Source organism: Echeneis naucrates, chromosome 16 (assembly GCF_900963305.1).
Source record: "Echeneis naucrates chromosome 16, fEcheNa1.1, whole genome shotgun sequence".
Lineage (NCBI taxonomy): Eukaryota > Metazoa > Chordata > Actinopteri > Carangiformes > Echeneidae > Echeneis > Echeneis naucrates.
This window is the reverse complement of record NC_042526.1, coordinates 17,436,346-17,451,762: the sequence shown is the minus strand read 5'-3', so window position 1 is coordinate 17,451,762 and position 15,417 is coordinate 17,436,346. Positions and strand designations below refer to the sequence as shown.

The following is a 15,417-nucleotide window of genomic DNA, read 5'->3' as shown; positions in this document are numbered from 1 at the left end:
TTTTGTTTAGAAAAATTGACTAAAAAGGCTTGACATGACAATGTGGAGGTGAGGGAAGCGAATGCCCTCCTACAATGATCTTGCTTTGGGCATTAAATGAGTATTATAGGTGATTTCTTGAGCTCTTCTTATGTTTTTTCTCTTTATTGCCTATCTTGCTGTCAGCATAATTGGAAACATTGTTGATTCTTTTCCACTTTTCAAAATACACCATTTACTTATTTTTGTTCCAGAACAACATAGAAATAACCACTAAATATTGGCTGCATGAAACACAAAACATTAGATAAGCGTTTCAAAATTCAAGCTGTATGTCTTTGTTCCTACATTTCCTTTTAATGTTTGATGAAGGCACCATGTTGCTCTCCGCTCACCTGACATGAGGAATTTCCTTCAAAATTTTGGCTTGTTTGTCACAGTGGTGTTGTTTTTAAAAAATACATATTTGGAGTGATTTTGTCCGTTTGACTGAATTTTTTAAATAAATGGACCACGCAAAATAATGTCGACATTTTTCTGAATAACCTTGACAACACTTTGTTGGATTCCTCCTTTTATCACATAATCCTTTTGTGATGGTAGACTGTAATCCTCTCATGATTTTGGCCCACGATATATAACTGAATTTATGAATGTATTTTCAGAGAATAATGTTTCTCTTAGTCAGATGATCTCTTTGTGACATAAAAACATGCTTAGGGTCTTTATGGTTGCATGTATTCAGTGTCACTTTGCTACAGCAGTGATTAAATCCATGCCATCTATCCATCGATGAGGTCATTCCTTACTGATTGCATTCAAAAGCTCAGATGCATCCAGCGATGATACACTCACAAGCAAACCTGCAGTTTATAACATCAACACTGCTGTCCTATAAAACCAGACAATGCTTTACTTGATTGCCCTCTGAATGGCTCACATTGCATGCTCAAAAAGAAGAAAAAAAGAAGAAGCTCCGTATCCCACTGAGTGGGTCACTGAAAAGCAATCTCAGAGTTCAAACTCACTTAACTGATGATTCTTCAGCTGCATTTTTCATCTCACATCTTGACTGAATTCTACCAGATGCATCATTAAAAAGTAATGACTTTATCATCTCCAATGCTACCCAGTAGTAAAATATGTAGTAAACATCATGTTGCAACTGCCACGCCCGTGCAGACCTGGTATTAATAAGCAAACATGGCATCAAAGTTATTCAGATTCTTCTGTATATGACCTTGACAGCTGCTCTGTCAATATGCGGCCTTCTTGATCTTCCCCGTTTCATTGTGTGTGTGCACTTGCAATTTGTGAGCAAATGCCTTGGCTGATATATATATATATATATATATATATATCCACAGTTCATACACTGCATGTAATAAAATTCCTCTCACCTTCATCGAGATGAAGCTAAAGGGTCAGTGCAGCCACAAAGCTTTTTGTCACAGTAACCACTTTGCTAAACTAAAGAGTGATACAGTAGTTCACAACTTCTCACATCTGACATTAATTTACACGTCAGCAGTTGCCCAAGTAATTAGTCCGAGGGAATCTGTATAATTAAAGATGTAATCTGTCTTAAATTAATGGGCTGGGATGAGATGGGTTGTAGGTGGACTAGTGGACAAATAACAGTGTGTAACTGTGGTCTCTTTAAAAACATAATTCAGGCTCTACTGGAAAGTGATTAACATTTACTCAAGCAGTGCTGAAGTACAGTTCAGCAGCACTAAAGTGTTTTTGTCTGATGCGGCTTTCTTTTCATACACCACAACCCTCACTCAACTTGGCATTTTGAAATCTCACATTCAAGCAAAATGTGTAATATAAAACTATATTCTATGCAGTTGATAGCACAAACCTGCTCTTATATTAATAATTACGTGTCTGTAATAGTAAATGGAATATCTTTTGGTTTTGGACAGTTTCATTAATGTATGCTTTTTTAATTAATAATTTTCTTAGGTCGGGCAGCATGACGGGATATTGGTTCGAGCTGTTGCCTCACAGCAAAAAGGTTGTGGGATCTTTTTGTGTGGACTTTGCATGTTCTCAGGTTTTCAGTATATTAGAAATAATTTGGTCGATTTCATTTCAGATTTGTAGATATATATTAAAATTCTGAAAAATGTCTTTAATCTCATAGCTAAAGAGATAGATAACATGAATTGGAGGAAAACAAAAAGAGATGAAAGGAGTCTCCTGCCTGTGTTTTCTAAGTAGTAACAAGTCAGTGTTTGTATAGATCACGTTGCACCTCCTAAATGTCCAAATAAAAAAATCAATAATGCCTCTCTTGGCAGCCCTCTGTGACGTCACCCATTGGTTTGTGAGCTTTCATTTTGAAGGCTCAGGATAGTAATTTGGTTGTCACCATCTTTTTGATTTTGAATCATTTTTTTTAATATATATAGATATAGATGTGTTAGAGCATCCACTGGAGTTCCCCCCTGATGGTTGTTAGACAAAATGCAGGTTAAAGGCACAGACTTCAGCAGAGTCTACATCTGCTTTTACAGGCTGAGGTCTAAACAGGAGGTTTGGGAGGTTTTATGCCCCAGTTTCATGAAGGTGGAAGCTAAATGTACTTCTTTGAAAATAGTTTTTAAACACCTATTTAATACTACTGCCAAAGAGGAGGGTAAAAAATTATGGAGAATGTTTGACCCCTAATTGGTCTGGAGTCAAACCTAAATTTGTTCCACACACATTAACCTTTTTTTCATGCCTGACAGAGAAACTTTTTTTTTTTTTTTACAGTTTGATGGTTTTTTTTTTGTCATCACTATGTGCAACATGTGCAACACCAGAGCTGCTGAAACACTATCAGCATTATATTATGAAGAACAGGATAGAGCAGCCCACCCCATGACTACTGTGTGAAAGTAAGCACAAGCAGACAGACTTGAACCTCCAACACTAACACTTCAGACCCAGACTATTCCACTCAAAAGTGGCCTTGCTCTCACTATGAAATTGAATGGCAGTGTTTGTGGTGAGTGTTTGCATCAGAGACACCAGAGAAACCTGAAATTGACTCCATTTGGTGATGGACTTCTCTCAAAAGAAATTGATTTTCTGTGTGACTCTGTAACTCATTTACTACACATGAATGTGTGTGTCCTGTGTGGAAAATAGGTCCGTTTTGCCAAATCATTTGAGATCCTGTGGATGGATGAGATTGCTTGTGTTCATTTAATGGATATGCCTTTTTGTGGCTGGGAGGAGATGTACAGAAAAATCTGTGAAGTCGCCTGCTTTCACTTCTAGATGAGTTTCAACGCATGCCTGCAAGATGAGATGTGAAGTCGAAGTTGGAGGAAATTTTGTTTATTGAACACAGCGGGGAGATCATGAAACGGAAAGACACAAAAACACGCAGACAAACAAACCCCCCCCCCACCCCACACACACACACACACATTGGTTTTTATGTAGACACTTGCACATGCACAACATTTTTTGGGTGTTGTCAAACGTAAAGGCATCCATTACAGAAAGCAGAGACAGGTACCAGCTCTTTAAAACATTCCTAGGTCAGAGATGGGCTGAAAATAGCCGATGAGATCACTCCTGTGTAAATTTTTCATAGAAGCAGCAGTAGGGAAAACTCAGGGGGATACTAGCCCTGTCTTTGTGTAAGTCTCAGTGTGTGTGTGTGCGTGTCTGCGTGTGCACGTGCATATCTGTGTATGTGTGGTGTTTGAACGCTGAGTTCTCCAACAGAAAAAGAGCCCAGTTTTTTTTTTTTCTCCATCCTCAGAGCTCACTCAGGCTAAAGGCCTATTTTGCTACATGTGTGCATGTGTTTAGGAAAGAATTAGACAGAGGGGCGAACAGTGGAGAAGTGACAGACTGTGTGATTGTCTCTAAATTGAACAATCAGTATAGTTCAACGTGTAGAGATAATACCATTATTCATCTCACCAATATGGGGGACTGCAGGCAGAAAGACATTTCCCATTGTTGTCTGGTTTTTGAAATGCCCTACTTCAGAAATTCTGTCAGGATTGCTCAGAGAGCTTGGGTGTTTTTTGTTTTTTGTTGTTTTTTTCTTTTTTTTTGTGGCATCCATATAGGAGATGTGAAATACCAAATGATATTCTGTAAAATAGAGAAAATAGAAAGAGACAAAGTGTGAAACAGGATTCTATTTTTATGTCAGGCCAATCCAAGATATTGCTATAATACAAACTTGCTTTATTTATCAGGGGCAGTGCATATTGTCGACTGTGTGCAACACTCTTACATATTATATTGCAGTTACATTGGTTGGCATGTAGTTAGAAAAAGCTGTGAGCATGGGATCTCCCCACAGCCGATCCCTAAAAAGACAACAACTTCCAAAATCTGTCTCCCTTTACTCGCTGAATTCCTGACCTATTGGTGGCAGTCTGAATTTTTTTTTTTTTTTAAATTGGTCAGAAATATATTAACCTCCCAGCACAACTGGACACTGTAGCTTTTAACAAACAATAAGTGGAGCAAATTGTGCTTTTGCTGGAATTGTTTCTCGACTGTGTTGCTGCAATGCTGGTTTTGGGCTGTATTATCTTATAAATATTAAATATATTAAATGCATTAAAAAATAAGAAAATAAAGTTGCATGAATAAAAGGCTTTATTAAGGGATTAAAGAGAAAACTCACTGGACAAACCAGCACACAGATTTACCAGAAATATTGTTAAGGGCTCTCCAGACCCACAGAGGTGTTTTCAATGATACAAACGGAGGAGACCTTTTATCAGGAAGAAGAAAGTCAAACCTATGCTGGAAATGATGTCATCAAACTCTATGAACCATTAAGAGCAGGGATGGCTGATGTACAAGGGTGAACAGGGCTCCATCTTAACTTATCTTTTTCAAATAGATGAGAAAATTAATTTCAAAAAAACATATTTTTGTACTATTTTGGTTGAAACTAGATCAGCAACAGCATCAAACAGTAACAAGTAAAACACTGGGTGTATTTCATCAGGTTTATTTTTTACATCCCAAACAGAGTGACATCAAACTCAATTCGCTGTCATAGTGTCTGAGTGTCCCCTGGATTTACCAATCATTCTGGCTAAACTCATGGAGCCCACAGGGCACCAACTTTTGACCAATGATGGATGGTACAAAGCGTCTCTAGCTCCTGCAAGAGAATAGAGAGAGAGCGAGTGCAGTGATGGCCGCTGTTAGCATGAAACGAGTGGATTATTTACTTTGTTTCCCATTTTCTTTGATGTGTTTGGAGGAAAAAGGATGTGCAGTGAAGAGACTGGGGACACATCATCCAACCAAATAATACAAAAGAACACGCAGCATTCAGATTTCTGTTTCCCGTGCTTCCTTTTTGGAGGAAGCATGGCTTGAACCAAACAAGGAACTTGTGGACTTGCAATATCTATCCAGAGAGAAATTGGGAAATGCCAATGTAGCACAAATAGTGATGGAAATTGCATAAAGCTTTCAATGTTGCATTAATATTTTGTTTTGAAATAGTGTTGATGTCTATAAAGCTCAGTTTGTGCACGTAAGTGAAAATGACTGAATGGGTGGGCTAAATATCATGATGGCATGATGATAGTTTCTGCAATAGTCAGGTTTAATGTATGTAGTATAAATGATTAAAAAGGTCAGTGCCGTTTGAGCGCAGAAAGGGATTTCATCACCTTTAAGCCACGACAGAGTATGTGTGTGTTTGCATATAAGAAAATCTCGTGTGAACGTGAACTGATACCCGCTGCTATTTTTTGAATGTCATAAGGTAGCAGCAGGCTAATTGGCACTGACTGAAGAGCATGGCCTGCTCCAAAACACAATCACTGACGGGATGAGACCCGGGCCTCTGAGCTCCCCACCTGTTAGGGTCCTGACCCCCCTCCACTCCCCCATCCCCTCTCACGTACACACACAGATGAATCAAATGCACACATGGAAACACATGCATATAATGACCGGCTGTGTTTGTTAACACACATCTCACCTCTGTGACCCCACGGAAATGTCACCCAAAGCAGACAGTGCCGCCATCATCCAGACACTCTCTCTTCAGTGTAAATAACAGTATCTCAGTAATGCTCAACCACTATCCTTCAAATGCCACATGGGAAACGTTTCCTTTCTTTGCATTTTTAGATCAGATCTCTCCTAAATCATTCACTGCTTTATGCTCAGGTGAAGTGTTTCCATTTATGGCTTGTTACGTTTGTTACATTGTTACGTTTCAGAGAGATTTTGTGATTCTGCATTACTGTTTTACATACATGTGATCTCAAAAAGTGTCAGTCCCAATTTAAAATTGCCCAACTATTGGCTCCAGGTTCAAATGGTATCTACTGGTAATGTACTGGTTGCAATAATCAGTGTAATTAAATATTGATATCGCATATGATTTATAATGCTCAATTAAAGATCATTTTGGATATTGATTGCTATAAGATATTTCATCTCAGTTCAATCCCCCAGGAATATGCACATTTACTTCTTTGATTCACTTCATTCAGGGGTTCAAAATTATTCCCTCACAAGAACTTTGTTGTTTTGGTTACTGTGCAGCTTTTAATATTATTAGCATCTCATTAATTTACATCCAAAATACAGATAGATTTCAAGCTCCTTAATGGACCTCTAAGCTCCATTAGCATGCATCCTTCCATTAAAAACTGTAGTAAGTGTGTCCTTTACAGCTAACATACACAAGAATTAAATTAAATTATTACAGAACATGTGTTTGATTTGTTGTCAGCCTTTCTTTGAGCTCTGATTGCTGTTCCTGCTCCTTGTTACTCATTGTTCAGACCTCTGGCCCTACATGCTGCACTTGGTCACAGAGTGAAGAGTGATGAATGATGATGCTCCATCGATTTACACGTGGTGGAAAATCGTATCCCAGATTAATGAGGGCCACAGCATAGAGCAGAACCCCAATCGCGCTCACGCCACGTAAACAAGGCTGTTTGGTTGAAAAAACGCGCTGCCCTTCATTAAATTCTTGCTAAATCGAAGCATGCTAAGTGCGTGTCTAATGTGAGACAGAGACACACACACGCTTGATGCCACAATCGAAGGCCTGGTGGATGTTTGTGTGAAAGGATCCTTGAGTGTTGTTAAATTGGATGGAATTTCATTCCCATGTGGAAATAGTAAGGCTGTGATTTGTTGAATATGCAGGGATCATGTGCAAACAGCGAGAATCAGACACAGCGACTTGTCACACACACCTACGCACACCTCCTCCCCCATCTTTTTATCATTTGACGTTCATTGTTCTAAGTCAGGTAGTTTTTACAGTGATTGATCACAGTGTGAGCGTCTGGTATTTATACAAAGACTGTGCTCTCAGAATACAGATTTTCACTCTTGTTGTGTCCTAATGGGTTTCTTTCCACTCACTCATTTTAATTGGCTCCTGCTCTTGCCCAAATTGGCAGTGACGTTTTGCATATTTGTTTTGGGTTTTTTAGAGCCAGTTTATTTAGGACTGTTCATCTTGGATGGATGAAAAGAGTTTTCTCTTAATAAAGTGTATCCGTGCTTCCTGTTCAGGTAATGACCCAAAAAAGAAACCGATAGCTGCTTGCTTTCACTTCAAGGAAATTCATTTTCCAGAGGTTTTTTTTGTTGTTGTTTTTTTTTTTTTTGTTCACTGTTATTTCCTTTAAAGTAGTAATTTGGTTTGTTGAAGCCCTACTATCCGGCAGTACGACATAGTGACAAGTAAAGGGACAGTTATTGTGAGGTGTGAGGATGTTGATTCCGTCATGATGTTTCTTGCTGTCCACTGTTTCTTGCTGTACCGGTTTGCTTTCATTGATCCGGTGCCATTAAAGCCCCAATGTGCACCGTCAGCTTTCGTTCCCTGCAGCTGTCGCATTAAAATATGATCCTGCTCCCACCACATGGACTGCAAGATTGTTTTATTTTTCAGAAAATGAAAACTTAATTTCAAAAACTTGATGATCGCATAAAAATGTATCACATACAGCTTTTAAACTGATTCAAATTTTTCACAATCAAAGAATTATTTTTCACACAGGCTGAACCCACTGATGGAAATTCGATATTTGACCTAATCACAGCTGCCATAAAGCAAAAGAGGCATCATGTAACATTCTCTGACACCTTTCTCCAGCCATGAGGAACCAAGGCCAGCTGTGGAGATAATTTGCTGAGTGAGACACTGTTGGGCCGACAGGGACAGCTCTGCCTCTCTGCTCTTCGCTCAGGCTGCTATATATCTGGCCGCAGGGGAACTTGCTACTGAGTAATATCAGACAATATTTTGGCGTGCCTCATCCCTCTGCCATTTATTGAAAACCATCTGCTTGAGTGAGTGAACTGGTTGGGGAAAGGGATGGACAGATGAGAAACAGACAGAAAGAAGGAGAGATAAAGAGCAAGTCCGCTGGTGGAATGGCACAGATTTGCGCGTCTTTGTGGGATATCCAAAGGCAATGGCAGTGTTATCGCTCTACTCACAGACCTTTGTGTACTGCGGTATGAAACACAGATAGCGGGAATGCTCCCTATTAGAAACTGCCTGCTGTATGGGCACAGAGGAATAAACTGTCAGTCCACATGTGTATAGTTGTGGTAAAAGCAATATTTGGAATATGAAAAATCCCAGAACAAATATGCACATCCAAAATTATACGAACACTTATGCATTGCATCTGTAGTAACGTTAAAGGTTTCCATGTATAGATATCACTACTACGCATTACTTACTAGATCAGGGTACACAAACAGTTTTGGCTTCACAGTAAACAGCAGTAGCAGATGGAACCTCAGTAAAAGCTGCTGTAACTTTTTTTAGAGGTTTCTTCTACAAGCTTGTCTAAACAAGACTATGGGTCAAGATGGGTCCAAGCCTGGTACATAGGTGGACCATATATGGTTAAATCCTGGTTTTCTACCAGCTGTGCGATCTGGAAAAGTCATCAAACACATAAATTAAAGAGAAAGTCATCTCAATGTCCAGTGTCCTGTGGTTTCAGCTAGGCTTACATTTAGCTGTCACTCAGAGAGAAAGTTAGAAGAGCGTCAGAAGAGAGTTAAATATCTAAACTAGTTTTTGGTTTACTTTGTGCATGCTACAGTAGCATATTTAAAGATAAAAGGTGTTAAGGTGTGGAACTAATATTCAAGGATACCCACCCTCCTCCTGTACAACTATGATGGATTTACCATGCAGGAATGCATAAAGGTGGCAAAAAAAAAAAGAACGCAGTCGTTTTGTAGCCATCCGTCATGGTGTGGCAACAGCTTGACCCACAGTCACTCCATTCAGCGATAAGAGCCACCACTTACTTCAGGCCAGCCATCTTTACTTGCTGCATCACGTGTATTCATGTGACAGGCCAATCAAGAAAATGGAGTGCGTTAATGGAGATGGAGATGGTCACTCCCTCCCCACACGTGCATGTGTAGCCCCTCATCATCTCACTTCCTAACATATTGTTTTAGCGAACGTAACTGCTGTCACTGAGGGTGCGATGGATGGTGTCTTACAGTTAATGGGCTCTAAATCAAAGCAGCCCACGAGTAGCCAATCACAGAGCAGGGAGGCAGTCACCTAAGACCTCTGCTCAAGGTTACCATTATGGCAGCAGAGATTGAATTTTCTCTCGTACTTTCTTTGTCTTCGTGATATTTAATGCCTTTTGCTTTCTTCTCACTTATATTCCTCTGCCATATAAAATCTGTTTTTCTTTCTAAACTCCATCCGTTCATTATTTATAAAACGTATCTGTTAAGGTGGTTAGGGGGGATCTGTGGCCAGTCCCAGTTGGCATTGGACAAAGGCGGCCTGTCAAAATCAGAATAATCTTTTTTTGGCTGGAATCTCTCTGAAAAGATAAAATGTCTTTAAAACAAACATTAAGTTAAATTTAAAATTTAAACAGTATTATCTGCAGAGCAGCAGAATATCCGCTTAGCAGCAAAATAGCACAGAATATGATAGCAGCCATGTTGCATGTGCAATGTTCACATATGCATGTACTCACATACATACACGTATATATACATACATTCATATGCACATGCATGTACATAGATTTGTATATTTCATACACACATCTAGGCATATGTGTGTATATATGTATATGTATATACATATGTATTGATATACACACACTGGATACTACTACTTACTACTGCTTAAACTACTTCACTATCTCAGTCATTCACTGCAGCTGTCACATGACTTCTTTCTGGCTAGCTACAGTACTTTTTGTCTTGACTCTGTCATTGTCTCTAATGTTCTTCTTCCCTTTACCTGTGTGGCTATCTGTCCTTTCCTTAAGTTCCCATTTTCCTTCCAGCCGCTCTAAATGTCGGCTTTATTTTCTCTTTGTCTCAAAGCCAGTCAGTTTAATTAGCCTCTATTCATTTAGTGAAGGACACATGTACTTTCAGAGATGGTGGGGCGATTGTCTGCCCGCTTCACTTATCTGTGCAGCTTTTGAATAGCTGGAGGCAGTAGGTATTGATGAAACTGTGAAAGGAAGAAGGCCAAGGAAATGCGAATGCCACAGTTGTAGGTAGGTGCTCTTAGTTTGCACGGTGGTGGGCGGTGCTCTACCCAAGGAAATGCTAGCAGAGTGAATGCCAATGCAAATCTAGTGAAATTCAATTTCAAGTGCTCTTCGCAAAGGCATCTGGCATAGAACATATTCAGGGTGAATGTCTTGTTGTGCACCCACAGACACTGAATACAGTGAATGAATAATAAACTGATAATGTCAAGGACTACGTTTCGTGTCTTTCAAAAAGTGCCTACATTTCACCCGTACTATCAACAGGAACGAGGCCCTGAAGCACATAACACAGCCGGGTTTGTTTGGGACAACTTGGATTTGCATCGAATTGCGTTTGGTTGCATCACATTATCAAGATTATTTTGTTTACCCTGGCAGTGTTGTGCATCTTCTGTCTGATGGGTTGGCATCCAGTTAGACCCCAGGAATAGCTGTTGCTAAGGCAACAGCTAATATGGATCCAAATATGGAATCACGAGAGTGAGAAGGAAAAACAAAGGACAATCTAATAAATGATATTCTTAAAGCTGCACTAACTCAGTTTTAATTGCGAGGGACCAGAAGTGCTCCAAATCAGAGTCATATGAACACAGGCCTGACATACTGTTTGGTTATCAAGTTATTGTGCTGACATGTTAGCAAAAAGCCCATGTACTTACAGTGGAGCAGGGCAACATGGATGTTAACCCCCTTCCAGACGGCTGCCTCACAACATCTTCCCACCATGCCAGCCATCTAATTTGCTACAATTATGAAAAATAAAAGCTGAAAAGCAGTCACGCTGGCCATAGTCTGCTTATAGAAATAGCAACTCCAACCTCAACATATTTCCTTGACCATTGTAAAAAATTTCTATTTCTTAGAAACTGCTGCTGCAGCTTCCATGGCAACGGGAGATGACATGGGTGGGATAAATATGCCAGTTTTATCAACTGATTAGTTCGAGCAAAGCAGGTTATCACCTGGTATGAACAAAGTGTCTGAATGAGGCCAGCAAAACAGCAGTTCTTTCTAAATGTCCCCCTAGAATCAAAGTTTTAGGCATTCGATAATGTGCTTGCCCCAGAGAACTGCGGCGTTTCATCACCCTTTTACCTCTCTGGTGTTTAATGTTAGGCAGTTAGGGTTCACTCTCCTTGTCCAAGCTCGTTTGCTGGAAACGGCCGCCTGAAGTTTTATATGGGAATGGTAAGATTCATCCTTTTACAGTACGTGCTGGAAAAATAAGCACAACAGGAAGCTTAAAGTGGCTAAGTGGACATAAAGCTGAAGAGCTGATGCCACTAATGGCTCTTGTGCATACGTTTGGCAACCAATGTGCAATGTGGCTCTGCAAACCTACACAGGTATTATCAGTCTTTTATTATACCCGTAAAGGACTGTATATATGTCACACAGCCAGAGTGACTGTAAAATATTCCTCTTTATCCCCATTTAATCAGGCAGTCTCACTGACATCCAAAGATCTGAGAACAACACGAATTCAATAAAGACAAGATGAATGCACAATCCTGAAAACTGAGAAACAAAGAATAGAAATATTGAAATACAGTGAATAATAACACTTTAAAATTTTCCAGCAAAGTAATACTGATATAGTCTGAGGGGTGTTTCCTGCTCATTGCATTTAAATTATGCATAGTACCTGAAACCATTTGTGTCAATATTAGGTTGGACAACAGAGATATTGAGGTTTAAGCAGTTATTGGATTGTGTAAGGCAGATACCAAAATTAAATGACAGCAGGGGACTGAGGCATTTAGGAAGCTTTATAAATGAATGACATGAGAGACCCATTTCCTGATGACTGCAAAGGAAGGTCCAGCACACAGTGCGATACAGAGAGCAAAGAGAATGTATGGTGGTGTGATGAAAGAAAGGTCACTATGATACAGAGGCTTTTCAATATCTCCATTGCCAAGGACAGACATAAAAGTCACCCTTACAACAGTTTTACAGCTGGAAAGACAACCTTTAATTCTCTACAAATCTAGTTTGACTTTTAACTTTTGAATCAAGTGTTGCATATGAATATTTAATTATACTCTTTTGCTAAGCAGTGGGAGTACTATGGCTGCCATTTGAAATTTTAATGGCAGGAATGGTCAAAGTCACTGCTGGAGGCGGAGAAAACCATCTACTAGATTTCTACTGCATCCAGGACTATTGTGTTATTAATAGGAGACGGAAGAGTCTGGGCCTGGGCTGGGAGATGACACAAAAGCATCATTAGCAGACAAGCTGACATTGAAGTATTGATTGGCAAAAGTTCTAATACGCTGTATTACAAACCAGGTTATCAGTCAACCAAAGGTTTTCCTGTCAGGTTATGGCCATGTTTACATGAAAAAGGCTTGCTGAGTTATCAATTACAAGAAACATCATCAGATGTTATGTGTATCCATAGGTATATTTTTTCTAATAAAAGACATCAGAGGGTTTGGTTTATTTCTAGCTGTTACACATCTCCTCATGTTATTCTGAGCTACAGTGATCGAAGAAGAGCAAAAGCATCAACACTTTCGGGAATCCTGTGTGAAATCAAAGAAGAGATACAGTCGATATGTGAAAGTTCCAAACAGCAAAAACTGCTTGACAGAAGACAGAAATCTGATTGGTCAGCAATCAGTTGGGCTTTTGACAGGTGTTGATATGATCTGCTGAAGTTAACCTGCTTTGGAGGGTGTTAGGATGTTAGCACAAGTTACCATGGGGATATAGCCCTGTAAGAAGTGGACCGCCATTGTAGTAACCTTGAACACGTAGGGTTAAACCTGAAGTTACCTGTGAAACGCCCAAATCCTGCTTTGTAGCACAGGTACCTGAGCACAGTAGAGGGGAAAAACACAGCTAGACAGTATAACAGTGGCACTTCAGAGAGAGTGATATAAAAACAAGAGAAATAGATTTTAAATAGCTTTAAAGATAGCTTTAAAGTGAAAAAGTTATCCATTAGAATGAGACAGCCATATATTGAAATCTTCTGCTTTTCTCCACTTTTTAAAAGTGCATTTGAAGCCGGTCTTTCTGACTTCAGTCTCCCCTTGAAGGGAAGGTAGAGTTAAACAGGACTGAGATCTGGTCCAGTGAGCAGAGGTTTTAAGTTTGAGGCGAGAAGTGATATACTGTGGCAGCCTTTGCAGGAGATTGTGAATAGAAATGAAGGGATGCTTGTTTTTTTCCCAGAGACGAACATCAAACTTTCAGCCTTTTCCACAGAGATAAGAAAGTGTGTTTATAGCAAAGCACGCAGCATGAGAATAAAAGAAGTCCCCATGCTCAAGCTGCAATTTTTTTTTAACCCTAACCCTAACACAGAAAGAAGCTTCCATCAAGTATCAGAAACCATACATGAAAAGGCTGTTAGTGCACTAAATACTGTATATGTGCCCTTCACAAAGTCAGTACACACAAATCATATTGGATGGATACTCACACAGGTTCCTGATCACACGTCCTGTGTCCGGACTGTGTGGATATGTGCAGGCTGTGTCTTCACTACCCTGTTGCAGAATGATTAAAAACACACTTGGTTGTGCTCAAAGGCTTTTAAATAAACTCTCCTCCTGACATAATTCTCAACCTTCGCTATCTGTTCCTAGCATTCAACATTCAAAGTAAGTACAGAGATTAACTGAATGGCCAGTTGAAGTCTGGAGAAAAGCAGCTAAGCTCCACTATGTGGAGTGCTTTACTCTAAATAGATTGAAAATCGAGTGGTGTAGCCTTAAGTGCTTCAGTGCCCACCTCTCATGGACCTCCTGCATTTCAACCTCTGTCTTTCACTGATGAAGACAAATGGTCCTCTCCCTCTGGCTGCGCTGGAACCTCAAGGAACCTTCTGTAGCTGTATGAGGTGCTTCCTCTAACAGGGCAGATACCCCAAATAGGCCGCAGTATAATATTAGATATGTCACTATAACAGTGTTGGGAAAGTGCATTCTCCTTAATTTAGGTTGAACCTGTTCACCCAATGCCAATTATTTTTGCATCTAAACCTTAAATACAGTCCGTTGGGTCATAAAATTGAGTCGTTAGATAAAACAACAACAACAACAAAAAAAAGCTCCTGTGTGTCATTTTAGACGCCACAGGCAAACAACATAAACAATATCTTTCGGCTCAGCTGAAATCTGTCAAACAAAACTGGATAATTTTCTATTTCAGCAGAGATCAGCAGAGCAGTTACTGCATCCAGTATTTATGTTGTCTTATCCATAATTAGAAATTAATGAAAGCCAAAGTCAATTACGGCTCTGACATCTCTGAAGTGCTGCACCAACTTTATAGAACGAGACCAGATGACGAGACGGTGCAGTCAGGACATTTATTTGTATAATAAAAAGCTGAGATGATGCAACACTGATTATGTGCATGAACAAATGTGATAAATCACTTTAATATTTGCGAATACACTCAACAAGCATAAACAAATTATAGCTCTTTTGGCACATATAATTAACTTCAATTTTCCTGTCTGTTGCACCTTTTCTCTTTGTTCCTGAAATCCAGACTCTTCTGCCACTGCGTCTCTGCTCACACTCACTCTATGGAACTAGGAAGCACCATACAGTATTTCATGGGACAAACTTTCCTATTCAAAAGTTATTCAAGTTGAGTTATTCAAAAAAATACCCTCAGAAACAAATAACACAGATTTTAAGGAGGAAACTGATGCAGCCATTGAACTTCAATTGGCAACATTGGCCACGGAAATCAAATAGTAAATCAAAATTGATCATTTGGCTCGAACTTGAGGTCTGATGCTTGAGCTACCCATGCAGAAAATAGATGTAAAAAAATCACGATTATGTTTGATCAGCGCCACAAGAGGGTGTCAATAGTCTCTCAACAAATGTTTTTGTAATTTTTCTGTGAAGCCCTATTAATCTCAGGGACAAAT

At 39.5% G+C, this 15,417-nt stretch overlaps 1 protein-coding gene across 1 annotated transcript in view; it reads left to right on the top strand.

The window, feature by feature from the left end:
* The window catches only part of nell2a (neural EGFL like 2a), an 82,176-nt gene that overhangs the window by 30,982 nt on the left and 35,777 nt on the right, over nucleotides 1-15,417 (top strand).